Raw genomic sequence first — 11,262 nt, 5'->3', positions numbered from 1 at the left:
TTGAAGGGACTCCAGCTTTTTATAGTTAAAGGAAAGATCTAGGTCAAAGATTACTCTTGGATTCTTACCAGACAAACTGGAGGCTAACGAGATGATCAGAGCAATGATCCGATCAGACAAAAGAAACAAAGGTGACAGAACAGGCTGCTAAACCTGAATGTTTCTATCCATTAAATGTAAGCAAGTGTGCAGTCCCCCAGCCATCCGTTTATATCAGACATTCATATCAGAAGCCTGACGGTGGATGGCTTTCCATAGACGTGCAATGTCAAGTAAAATCACCATAGCAACAAGGGGATGAGAAAAAAGAGAATATGCAGCAAGAGGTGTTAAATATGTCTCCAAAAGCAGGTGATTTTGAAGGTCTTTGAATCTTTCTAGCACAATTAAGACAGAATGTGGCATCTGAAATGATGCTTCATGATTAATGTAACCAGCTGCGTTGTCCTTTTACCTGAAACTGAATTTCTCCGTACAGTCAAAGGACAGAAGATGCCCAAGGTGAAATTGTAGGGTCAGAACGGTCTGGTACTTTCTCTGTTTATACTTCATCAGTGCAGCTTAAAGAAGTCCTATGGACTAGGGCTGTTCCTTCCAGACCCCGTCCCTGATCCAATCCACTAGGCAGTTGCAGTACTGACTTCAGGTACATTAAAGTTATCAATACAAATGCAGCCATATTTACATTGGGGGTGGGGGGGAGCTCACATCCAAGAACTGGACAAATAACTGGAACCAGATCTTAACAGTGTGAACATTTCAGATCACTGGCCAGACAAAAACAAATAACTATGACAACACTGCTATTGAACACATCACTTCCTCAAGATTGATTAATTAGATACGTATGAACACTATCACCAGCTCTTTCACCCCGCGCGACACAGACGTGTCGTGAAAGATGACGTCCTACTGTCAGTGCGATGTTCTTTATCGGTGAAACTGTGCAGTCTCCTCCTGACACCATGAGGGCCTACAAGAGGTCCTCATCTATTATCAAAAAGATGTTGCTCTGATTTGTCCGTGATGGGCCTACAGTTCCCCTGGAGCGAAGCAGAAGTCAGCAACATTTTGGGACCGTTGGCATCTGTGTTCCGACTGCTGTTTATTACAAACCTACACTTGTTTGGTCCTGAAGTGAACTGTATATTTTATGGCAATCTGTGGCTGGGTTAGCTAACTAACTACCTAACTAACTCTCCAGAAATTCCTGCTGAGCTTCACTACACAATTAATAATAACCTAACTTTACAAGACGGAACTTTACTAATACGGATTAAAGTTTTCCACCGCCAGGATGGACTTTTATCAAGAGTCAGAATTATATGTTGCTGCCGTTGACAAAGAGAAACTGTACAGATGAACTTTTGTAGCAGGGCGTGACCTGTTTCTCACCGTGCTACTAGTGGAGCTGGCGAAGTTGGTAACGGACGGAAATTGCAGAAAAGTTCTCTGTTTGACTGTTTTTCTGTCCTGCCTTGACTGCTTAAAAACAGGTAAAACAAATTGCGCTAATTTGTTATGGAGATGTTCATATATTTGAACAGCTAAATTATTTCACTTCCTTATACTGGACTTTAAATATGCTTGTTGCCTATTGTATTGTAAATATTCAAATTTTTTTATATTTCCTTATCTTTATTCTTATTTTACTGTATCATTGTTATTTTGTCTCCACTGGACGCAACAAACACCAAGTCAAATTCCTTGTATATGTAAAAATGTACTTGGCAATAAAGTTCTTCCTTATACTTATATCTAAATGTTGCCAAAAAAGTGTTCCCTTGAACAGATTGAAAACATTGAAATTTTAATAATCAAACTATTAGAAAAGCTGTTCAAAATGACTCACTATGTTACCTGACACGTATATGTTTACATGACACTCCAATAAACAAATTATTGCCTTTAACCGTAGCGGCACAACTGAAGTGCATGTTAACATGTTGGTACAACTGATATTTTAATGTTGGCCATACCCGACTAATACTGCAGATAATGTGATGCGGATAGGGTGAAGGTCTTTCTTCAAAAATGCAGCTGCTCTTGAGTGTGTAGGTACCTTGAAACCTTGACAGACTGCAAAACTGTACTTTTCAGAAGAAAACCCGTAGGTAGAAAAAAAACCCACCTGGTGAGTTGAGGGTCCGGTAATATGATTCAGAGCAACAACAAAATTCAGTCAGAAGTTTGTTTTTTTTGCATTCAGAAATGTTAGTAAAATAGCACTGAAGTGTCTTGAAAGAGGCCTAAAGTCACTGGTGTCATGTTATATTAAATTGGATCCATCCATCATTTCAGGTTGTCAAGGAAGTGCACGAGTGCCACCATCTTCTGCAGAAACATCTGAAAGAAATAAAGACCTGAATGGATGACAGCTCAACCCCAGAACTTTTCTGCTGCATCTCTGACGTTCTCAGACGTGCTTTTCCTCCCTGGCCACCACTGGGAACATGAGGGGCTCTGAGTTTGACTCCCGCTGACGGAGCACTGCTCACTGTCAGTTTGATCACACTGTGACCAGTCAGTCAAGGCACACGTGCACGCAATTCCAGAACCATGTAGGCCAGACAGTTTTACGGATTCTACAAGACAACCAGCATGTGGAGTCTGTTTTTGAGGAAAACACAGATTTCGGGACAGAAATGTGATTAAAGAGGAATGAGCAACTGACAGAGAGGCTTATCTGCACCGACAGTCCTGTGTCAATGTTCTTCATCGTCATGCAAACACATGGCACAAAAATACTCATGATGTTCTCCATTTAATCAAAAATGAAAAAACAAAACCCTCTCGGAATCCAAAATTAATACCTCTGCTTATCTGAAGGACAAATGCTCAAATAATGAACTGCACAGACAACAGCGCCTGGTTTCAGGACTCAAAATGTACTTGGAACAATGAGGGGCAAAGCTCAAGGCCCTTAAGCTTCATGTCCACTCCTGCAGCAGATACAGAAGTTTTTAATGACGCTGTCTGCTTCACAGGGAGAGTCACCTGTGGGCAAAGGAGTGACAAAGGAACTCTGCCAGCTTCAGATTTGAATGTGACTACTGCAGTTTTTGAATCAAACAGTAAGGACTCTGCACTGCAATGGCATCTGACCATACATTCAGGGGTGTGCACCATTTGTGTGTGTGTGTGTGTGTGTGTGTGTGCGTGCGTGCGTGCGCGCGCGCGTGCGTGCATGCGTGCGTGCGTGCGGGGGGGCTGCCAAATGTGTAAATTTCAAACATGATACAACTAATTTTCCTCACATTGAGACTGAAAGTAAATATGAAATCTAAGTATAAATATTGTATAAAAAATACGTTAAATGTTACATGTAAATGTCAAATGTAAATCTAATTAATATATAAAAATATAAATCTAAATGTAAATGTAAATGTTGAATGTAACTAGAAATGTTAAATGTCTCAGGGAGCGCAACACTAATGTGTAAAATCGCACAGCGCTGCCCACTGACTCCATTACCAAGCGGATGTGCACTGTACAGGATGTTACTCACACTGTCCCTGAGTTTGGATGGAGACAATAACCGGAGCGAAAGTTCAGACCTTTTTTGCTTTTAGCCAAAAAAGTAGAACAGGCGCTTGTGCCTAGTTCTCATCTGAGAGTTCAGCACTTTGTTTTCTAAAAGTCCAGTCATTCGCTCCCTCCGGCACGCACTTAACCTCTTTCTGTCATTCCCTTTTCTTTTTAATTTCCATTTCTCAGTCATTTTCACACAGAATTCCTGACAGCTTTGGAGATTGCCTGCCAAGGTAGGGCAGAAATCTGGGTTGGAGGATAACAAGATGAGAGAGGAGCCGGTGGTGAGGACACCTCCCTGAAAAAGACAAAAGCTGATGTGCACATTTGCATCCAGCCAGATTTCTCCGCGGCTAATGATTCCTGCTAACAGGGAGATAAACAAGAGATTACAAACTGCACTCGGGATAAAACGGCAGAGCCGTCGTCTTCGAGGAAAAGGCTAATAAATTTAGAAAGGCAGGAGTCGCAGCAACAGCGGTGTCATCCTGCTCCATTTTCTGACAACGAAACAAAGTAGATTCCCCCAAGTGCTGTGTCATTTTGATAGCATCTTCATTTCTCTGCTGTTGATGCGCTTTGACTGTGATGAACATTCCCCCTGAACCAGCACAGCGGATTTGGTGAAAAAGCATAATCCCTGTTTGCTTGTGTGCCATTTTAGCACTATTCCAGAACACTTTAGCTTTTTTCTTAGTTCCCAGCAGATGTGCAATGCTGGAGTTGTTTTGTTAAAGCAGAGTTTACACGGCTTTGAGTGAATGCGAGCGGGATTATGCATTCTTGTCCTGTTTCCGCGTGTTAAATGAACGCAAATGCCAATATTCCGCTTTAGATGTGGCATAAATCAACAGCGTTTTATTATCTGACTGGCGAGTCACCAGATGAAAAATGAAACAGTGCAGCTTTTGAATTACTGTTCAGAAAGTGGTTTGTGGCTGCGCTTCACCTCCTCCTCTCTGTTCTGTCCAGAGCTCCATTTGATAGGAAGCTGTGCATACTTTTTGGATTGAGAGGATCAAAATAAACCTATTCTCTGTTTTCAGAAGAAACAATGATTCTTGTGATGGAGATCATCTCCTCTCTCCTCTCTATCCTTCCCTGTGGTGTGTGTGTGTGTGGGGGGGGGGGGGGGGTGGGGCACTCCCAGGGAAACCATTAGAGGAAGACAGAAACAGAAATGTTGAGGTTTCATTCAAAGGGTGGAGAGTAAAGCCAGTCACCAAACACATTGCTGCCTCCCTGCAGCTCCCATTACCCACATTTACAGGAGTATTTGTTGCCATCTCACCAAATATCTAATCAAACTCATCGATGAAAAACAAAGGTGGACGTGTGGACGTGTCATTTTAGGAGTCTCTGAGATGGAGAGCGTTAGTGGTACCGTTATGCTTTGGATAGATGAGTTCATGTTCTGCTCGCTCGTTCTTGGGTGTTTATTTATGTGCCTCCTGTGTCTCCTCATCCCTCACCTGCCTCCTCATCCCTCACCTGCCTCCTCATTCCTCACCTGTGTCCGTCTTTTCTGGTTCCATCTTACTGTGGATTAAACAGCACAGACAGCTTTTATCCATCTCACACATAAATATGACCCATGGGCTGTTCACAGTGGGCTCTGAGGAGTGGTGTGTGTGTGTGTGTGTGTGTGTGTGTGTGTGTGTGTGTGTGTGTGTGTGTGTGTGTGTGTGTGCGTGTGTGTGTGTGTCAATCAGCCACCTGCCTCTGTCTGGAGTCACTGTCCTCTTGCCACTGTCGTCGCCTGTCATTAGGCTGGTTTTTCCACCAGTTCCCTTTGCTCCATCCTTGCTGGTGCACGTGAACCAGTGAGCAGATCAGCCAATCAGTGAAGAAAGAAATCAAGTCAACAGGCGCACCACACATAGGAGATATTTCTTGACACATCTGCATGCATTTACAAATCAGTCTGATTAGAATTTGCAAGGCAGCCAGTGCTGCCGGTCTGTTTATTCCAGTATTTATGCAACAGCATGGGCGTAAGGAACACGCCGCCGCTATTGTTCTCCCAGTGTGTTCCAGTACAAAGCTCTGGTTTTCTGGTTCTTGACTTGAGTCAGCTCATTATGGAAATGCAGCAAATGAGCTGCTGCCAAGGTTAACCAAGGTTCTGTAGCCGTAGATGTCTGCTAGCACTTTCTCGTTTGGCTTTATTTTGATTTATTTCCAAGGTGTTTTGAGACTAGCTGTTGATAATGAGGTGGATGAAAAGGTGCAATCAGCAGCCACTACAGATGAAGGAGCTGAGCACCAAACTGAGTAATATAAAAGTAATGCAAACTGCCAGTGGTGTGGCAGAAACATGCATGGTGGAAATGACGGGGTTGAAATCACAAGTTAGGCCAACCTGCCCTGTACAATCTGTCCTCCACCACTACTTAAAAAATGATCTATGATTGTGACAAAGGGACATCTTTATTCCCAATCGAACGGCTTTCAGTCTGTTCCATCCATCCTGCTTGTTTTAGGTATAATCAGGCTAATTGCACTTGCGTTTGTTCTGGTTTCGGCTTGCTGGAATATGTCCAGAGTGACCTTATCAGCGACGGACGGCTTCGTGAGTGGGGAGGAGGAGTAGAGTCCAACGGGGGTGATGTACTTCGTCCTCTGGTGTCTCCTCAGTTTGATGGAAGGATGTCCCATGAGGCAGCTGCTGTCACCGTTCTCCAGAATCACCAAAAACCAAACACATACTGTATGTTCACATACCTGCATATATGAGCCCATATACGATGTGATGAAGACCATTATGGAAATGTCTCAGAGAACTCCTCCTCCCACATAGGTGTCTTTTCACAGTATTGCCCGAGCTAATGTTCATTATGCTAGATTAGGGATTTACTGAATGACTGTGCGCCATAAATGATGGAGGTAATAGACCTCAAATCACTCACATGAATATTCACAGCAACGTCAAAAAGAAAATAGCTGGTGAGAAAAAAGCCTTCCTTTTCAGGTCAGATGAAAGGATAGGTTAAAGTAAAAGACAATCCCCAGTTGGTTAACTGACAAACGAGTGTTGCCTTTACTCAGCTTTAAATATTATTTAGCTCCACAGCCAGAGTGCCTCACAAAGAAGAGCTCAGGTTTGAGCTGGTGTGGTTTCTGCCTGGGGTTTTACTGCTGGTGCTCCACTTAGCTGGTGTGGACAAAAGGCTTTAACATACTGTTCATACAAAAAGTGTCAAATCGTATGCAAAGTTGGATTAGCTCGTGGTTTGGGGTGTGATGCCACTACGGGTCCGACTTTTTTTTCATGCTATCATGAGGAAGCAATAGCTGGGTTCAGTCTGCTTCTTGTTCTTGTCTGATGACAGCAATGGCTTTTGATTTAGACTCTTCATATTCCACCCAGATGGAGCACAATGATGTGTTTGACCCGTAAATCCTACTGTAAACTAATTCCTCCTCTCAGCAGAGGTGTACTCGGGCTCATCAACTCATTATGGACTAAACGTGCTTTTCTTCTTCACTGGAAATGTTCTTGCGGAGGCTGTGAGATGGTGCACGGTCGACTCCTTTCACAGCCGGATTGAGTCCCATTCATCCAAATAGAAAGGGGCGATGGGATGGTAAATATTTAGACATACTCCAATGTTAGCTTAAGGGGATATTTAAAACAACAAAAGTTTTTTTCGTTTTGCTTGTCAAACTCTCATTAATATTTTAGCTGTAAAAGCTCAGGGGAGTTGAACCACTCTAGGTTACTAAGCATGATGTATTTGCCCCATCTCTGTTAAATTTACCACCATGAAACAGCAGGAGCAGGAAAATCAGGCCTGCAATCCGTCTGCACCGACTCGGCCCTTCATTAATTACAGCTGTTAACGAGTATCGCTGTTCAACGTGATTATTACACTTGCTCAACAACACAAACACGCCCTGCCTATTACTTTGCTCATGCCACCAGGCAGGATGCGTCATCAACTATAAAGGCATCCAGGATCAATTTCTTTCACCTTGAAACCCAAAGTCTGGGCCGCATCTATTGGATTGGAGCTCCCGGTCTCAGTCCTCCAGCTCCTGCTGCCTTCTACGCTGGCTCATCGGTGTGTACGGTGGGGCAGAAACTACACAGCAGGGGAGGGCGAAGTGAGGCGGGGCAGACGCCACTCAGGAAAGACCCTTGATATATAGGCGTCGAGAGGCTTTTTCCTGTGCTTTTTCTGAAATCTGGTGCTGTTTCTGAAAGCTTTGCAACATTTTGAAATGTGCCTCAGTGCCTAAAATGTTAGCTGAAAAATTAAAAACACACCAAAGCTAAAGGCACAACAAAGGTAGGCACATTGGTATTTTATTACATATTCACAAATACACAACATAGACACAAAAGCTCTCCTGTCATCACTGTTGTTTTTGGCCTTGTTAAAAAAAAATCACGCTCTTGAACGTCACACTGTGTCAGTGATCTGTAAACAATGGGAGCAAATAAACAAACAAGTATATTATTGATTCAGTATTTTAACATTCCCGAATATTTAAAACCACTGATGCACACAGCACCAGAGACTTTTGCTTCTGCTCCTAACCCTGACCCTAAGCTAGCAGAGCTGTTAGATGAATTTCCTCTGCAGCATCACACTGTGGAGAGAAAACATACATTTCCATAAGGTTGACCGACTCCATCAACTGATCACCGCCAAGTGTGGGCTACACCCCCGAAAGTCAGGCTAAAAAAAACCCAGCTGCAGTTGCTAAGACAACAGTGCAGCAGGAGTCATGTCAGGGTGTCACCAAGCATATGATGCACACATCAATTTGTGTGTTTGTACCAAAGCACAAATCTCCCTCTTTTTTGCACTATTAAAATAGCTTTAACAGGTTTCCAACCTGGGAGCATCATCGTGTCCCACTGATCACCAGTTTATAATTTCTGGGAAGTGATGTTTGAATAACAATGAATTTAAGGGGGGGGGGGGATGCAATAGAACAATCACAACAATCCATTTAGCTACAGAAGAACTCGACATCTGTGCAGCTGATATTTTATGACCTCACTTTTTTAGGAGGAAGTGAAGCTGCGTGCAGCTAATTACAGGCAGGTCATTGAATCATGCTGTCACCCCTCCTGGAACACTATTTCCCTCGCACAGTTTACAACTACAGCCAAGCAAATGCACACACAGACTACTTTGGGCAAATTAGAGCAGCTGTGTTGTAAAAAGGAATGTAATGGCGAGGAAAGGGAGAGTGCGGGGAGTGTGGAGAAGTGACGCACAGCAGCAGGAACACCAACTTCCAAGGTTTTTTTCCACTTAAAGCTCATTGAGCTCAACTGTATGAGGACATATATGTCCTCTATTTGAGGCTTATTTTAAGCACATCGCTGAATAAGTCATGAACCGATGATGCCGCAGATGCATTTGGCATCCCTGACGCCGGGTTTGTTGGAAGACGGCACAGCCTGGGGTTCCCAAAAAACACACGATGAAAACAAAATCATTGTTTGAATTTTTAAAAGGGTACAGTGTGGGCTTCCTTACAGCTCCCTGAAGTTTAGCTTTTGGATTCCTTATTAGGTCTGTCAAAACTCTGGCGTATGAAATGACGACCCAGATGTGTTTCTAGTGCTAAGGAAGTGCGACCGATCTCACCTGGTGCTGATTTGACCCAATCTACCTCAACCAGGTTACAAATTCTTTGTCACTGACAGCGTCTGTTTCCCCTGCATGAGACGGTGTTGAGGCCAGTCACAGGTCAGGGGCACGGCCTCGGGTGATGTGGACACAGTCTGCTGCACACCTACATCACCGCACATGCGAAGGCACAACTGCTCGTCCTGAGATGATCACACCCACAGCTCGCCAAGAGGCTGAGCAGCGATCCCTGCCTCTCTCTGATTCAGGTGCATTAAGAACCCCCAGACCCTGGCAGAGAGCCTGGCAGTCGGGAGAGACTGAATTCTCCCTATAATTCTCCCATTGAGGCTTCATGCATGGTAGAACCACCAGTTGACATGAGCAGAAGATGCAGGTTCTCAATGTGGAGACGATATTTACGATGAAGGTGGATAACAGAACAGAACATAAAGCAGAGAGCAGCATCAAGTAGCAGGTGCAAAGCAAGTCCAAATGTCTCCATTATTGCTATCACACAATCCCGGATTATATGCGGATCATTTGTTCTTTGGGGGAAAGCCACGCGTCAGGAGTGCACACAAGCAATTTGAATCGTCTTTTCCTCGATACAGAAACCACAGCTCTGATTATAATTGTTAAAATGTCACAAAGGTCACAGTTGTCTGAGTTATAGACGAGGGAAAAATCAATTCAAGTCTATTTAATCTGGGAAATGAAACACAGTTCACGGCCTTTATGTCATTTCGAGGCTGAAAAGAATCTGTGACTCTGCAGATGCATCTGAGACGAGGTAAGAGGAAGTCTGAAGTCTGAGAGGTGGAACCCATTGTGCGATAGCTAAATCTTGTCTTCTCTAATCTAATCCTTAATCCACACAGTAGAAACCACTTCATGATCATGGCTAGCACAATTAGCTCCTTGTACACATCGCAGAAGTGGCATAAATAATAATAGATATATAAGATATTGTTGTGCCTTTATTCAAGCATGTGATACAAACAGCTGAGAATATGTTCTGTCTATTGTACATGAGCCACTTATTTAAACGGTGTGTTGTGTCTATTAAATGGAAGTGTTGGAATGGAATATTTGGATGTCATAGTCATTGTGTTATGCTAATTACACACTGATATTAAACAAGGGATACTTTGCTCACAGGCAGACTCACCAGATCTTTATTTCATTTATTCAAAAGCAGCATTTGTTCTGACAGTATGTGGCCCCAGTTCAGTCCTTTATTGCCCTCGTAGGGAAAATACAATTCTCCAAATATTCCATATACACCTGAGCCCAGTTGAAATTAGTCCTTTGACAGTTTAAAAGCATTTAAAAACTGAAAATCTATTCTTTTTTATTTTAAGCATTTTTCAAACAAAAACAATTTCCCACGTTGAGGTCACTATCTGGGCTTATGATTTTAGGAAAGAAAAGTACTTTAAGATGGATCAGATGATCATTTTTATCTTAAAGAAAATGACATCATTAGAGGTTGCTATGGCAGCACATTGTTGGTTGAGCAATGCTGTTGAAAACTGAAGTGTTTTCTTGGCCTGCAGTCTGACTAGAAACTACAATTATTTCTGCAATGTGAAAAATAAAAGCTGTTGCTCAAGGCTGTTGAATGTTTGCTGCTTCCGTTTTCAAGACAAAACTTCAACTGTAACAATGAGAGATTGCTCTGCACCGATTTCTCAGTTATCTCTCCTGTAACACGGAGGAATAGAAGATGCCAGTTCAGTTATTCCAGTTCACCTTTGATCTTTCAGCCTTTGATTCAGGTGTTGCGGACCTCCCCAGGTAGGATGGAGCATTGTTTCACCCATTTGACTTTTGCTTTTCATGCATCTTTTCGAGCCGCACTTGTTAGGAGATCAGACCTGTTGGGCAACCTCCATCTCTCCCGCTGTACGTTGAATTGACTGTACCTGCGTGTTCGGAGCAAGTGATAAACGAGTCTTTAGAGAACAGAAAGCGCTAAAACAAATCCTACTGATTGTTCAAAACACAACGCAACACATGAGTCAACAGTATATCATCATGGTATTACATAAATGATGAAGAGAAGTTCTCTTCGAGAACTTTAAAAAAAACCCTGCACCGCCTACACTCAGACACGCCGATCTGAATAAACTATCGC

Source organism: Takifugu rubripes, chromosome 1 (genome assembly GCF_901000725.2).
Source record: "Takifugu rubripes chromosome 1, fTakRub1.2, whole genome shotgun sequence".
Taxonomy (NCBI): domain Eukaryota; kingdom Metazoa; phylum Chordata; class Actinopteri; order Tetraodontiformes; family Tetraodontidae; genus Takifugu; species Takifugu rubripes.
This window is presented reverse-complemented; position numbering follows the sequence as displayed.